Raw genomic sequence first — 2,867 nt, forward strand, 5'->3', positions numbered from 1 at the left:
TATTCCATGGTGTTGATCGATGCGGAAGAGACGGGCACGTTCACAGAAAATCTGGTGCACACGCACTGACGAGCACGAACTCAATGGGAGGGTGCTCGCTGTCAGTTCAAAGCTAGACTAAAAACACATCTCTTTGAGCTAGCATACACATAACACATTATAGACTTTTATAATTTAACGTTAGGCTGCATAGATTAGCTCAGCCGGAACCGGGAACACTTTCCATAAATCCTGATGTACTCGTTACATCATAAGAAGAATGGCGTCTACGCTAATATTAGTCTCTCTGTTTATCCCGAGGTTTACCGCAGTCCGCCGGATCCAGGCTGTATCCAGATCTGATGAAGGACCTGCGCCTGGACGCGACGGCAGCGTGGTGTACCATGAGAGTTGTAAATATTCATCATTTTGGCTAAGTCCCCTCAATCTGCCAGACTTGCCGACTGCAGCTTTAAGTACACTTTGAGTATCTGTACTTACTTGAGTATAATTTTTTTCTGGAAACTTTTTACTTTACATTTGAAAGACAAATATCGTACTTTTACAATTCTGTCAAGGTCCTTGAGTAGAAAGTAGTAACGTCAGTCAGGGGTTGCATTTTGTTTGGAAATGAAAGTCGGGTTGACGCCAGAAACCGACGTCGGATTGACATCAGAACGTCCGAAACCATTGTGGACGTTATTGAGTGCACTTATTCAATCTCACATTCAATCCTACTGGAACTGTGCTCTAGAAATCAATCTGATATTGATATGAGGGTAGGTAGGCAGGCATAGATTCAAAGGCATAAGGTACTGTAAGTATTACATACAACAATGCAACAATAATAAACCAATGCATTGACATTTACTTTTGAGTTTTTTACTTAAGTAAAAATCGGTCTTTACAACTTTTACTTGTAACAGAGTAATATTTGACCAGTAGTATCTATACTTTCACTCAAGTAAGGAAGTTGTGTACTTTGTCCACCTCTGCTTGTGGGTTTTCATGATTGAAACATAGAGCATGTTAAAGAAAATGTTGTTATAATTCATGTTTGTAGAATGATGAAATGGTCCTAATACCCATGTTAAACTTAGGGTACGTTTACACGACAACGATGTGCTAAAAACAGAAACGTTTTTTCCTTCACGTTTTTTTGCATACAGATGACGGTTTCAAGATTATCCCAGTTCACAGAGATCTGCAATAATGACTATAAAGTTGTAGTTGGCGATGTCACTTTGTAAAGAAACTATGTACCCACAGGCTTCATACACGTGCATGACGTCACCGTTTTCACAAATTCACGGTTTTTGTAGTTGTTTACCCAGAGATTATAACAGTATCGTGTTTTTTTTTTGTTTTTTTTGCACTTTGAATCCCGTTTTCAAAAGTTTTCAAAAGTCATGTAAATGAACGGCCAAAAGGCATAAAAAAATGTCAGATTATTCTTTAGATTATAAAAAAAAAATTGTTGAAAATTGCCCCTTTCGTACCAGGAACTTCCAAAAAACCCAAAACCCAAATACCCACACTTGCAGTCTTTGCACTTGACCGCGTGTCTACTTACATGGCGTATTTCCTGTATTTGACCCAAGTGTTCAAGTAGGCGTGAAGACTGCAAGTGTGTGACTTTTGATTACCCAATGGGACACTCTATTATAGTCCTATAGCTTTTTTTATTTTCAATACTGTGCATTTTAAAAAAACTTCTAAATGTCTGTTTAGTAGTTGCTATGTAACTAACTGAAGACACAATTTAAAAATTGTGCTTCTAAATAAGTGATAAAAAGCAGTTGCAAATGTAGTACAAAATACACACCCTACTCATCTTTGCACCAATAAAATGTGCAGCACTTTGTTTTACTAACTAATTATATGTAATATCTATTTAATTTAACTTACAGTAGATTGTTTTCCTCGACATCTCGCGGTTTCAGGGCACGTGTGTTCCCAGGCATAATAGGGCCATCCCAGGCCTCGAATACTGCTCCAAAGCACTATTCTAGATATAGTGTGGGTTTAGTGTGCATTAAGGACACTGCACTTTGGCATTTTTAAGACATGGGACAGTCTTGCGCACTCAAGTGACTAAGACCGCACATGTGGGTATTTGGCCAGGGCATTAGTTACCAGGGTGGTTCCCGGAGAACTAAATGTTCCCTAGCTCTTGATGCATTCACATCGCCATTAGGAACTCTGAGGTGACATAAGCCAAGCTTATGTGACTTTTATTCTGACGGCTCTGAAAATGCCAGAGCCTGAGCACACAAAGCTTCCATTCTCCATCTTCACTATTTTACGATTCGTTTAACAGTCCTGTCCAATACGTCGTTAGATATACAGTAACTGTAACATAAAGAAAGTAGACAGTATATGAAGAAAAGTATTAGCGTTGGACGTGTGGTTGATGCCGAATGTCGCTAGCTGAGCAGAAATACATAATCATTTCGCTTGGTCCCCTCAAAGTTTCACTGGATTTTCTCCTTTGGATAAAGGTTGTGAGGTCCATCTATCACTGTTTTCCATATTGGTACAGTTAGTTTGTGGAGTAAATATATAGTCTATAATCTGTGTACTCTGATTTCTTTTTTCTTTTTTTTAATGGCTGGTGCTGGTGTTTCGCGTGCGTTTGGCCAATCAGATTACACTTACGTCACTGGTAGTTCCTATTGTGCTGGGTTAGACCCTACTCTGAAGACTATCCAGTTTGTAATTGACAGAGGGTTGTCATTGGACTGATTGAACGTGGGGCCTAAATGGTTGTGGCCTTTGAATAAAGGGTGTTTGTTGGACCCAGAGCCGGCCCAGCCACTAAGCGACCTTTGCAATTGCAAAGGGCCCCGTGACCAGCAGAGGGCCCCCTAGAGTCACTGCTAGCTAGT

The sequence above is a fragment of the Rutilus rutilus genome, assembly GCF_951802725.1.
Source record: "Rutilus rutilus genome assembly, chromosome: 5".
Taxonomy (NCBI): domain Eukaryota; kingdom Metazoa; phylum Chordata; class Actinopteri; order Cypriniformes; family Leuciscidae; genus Rutilus; species Rutilus rutilus.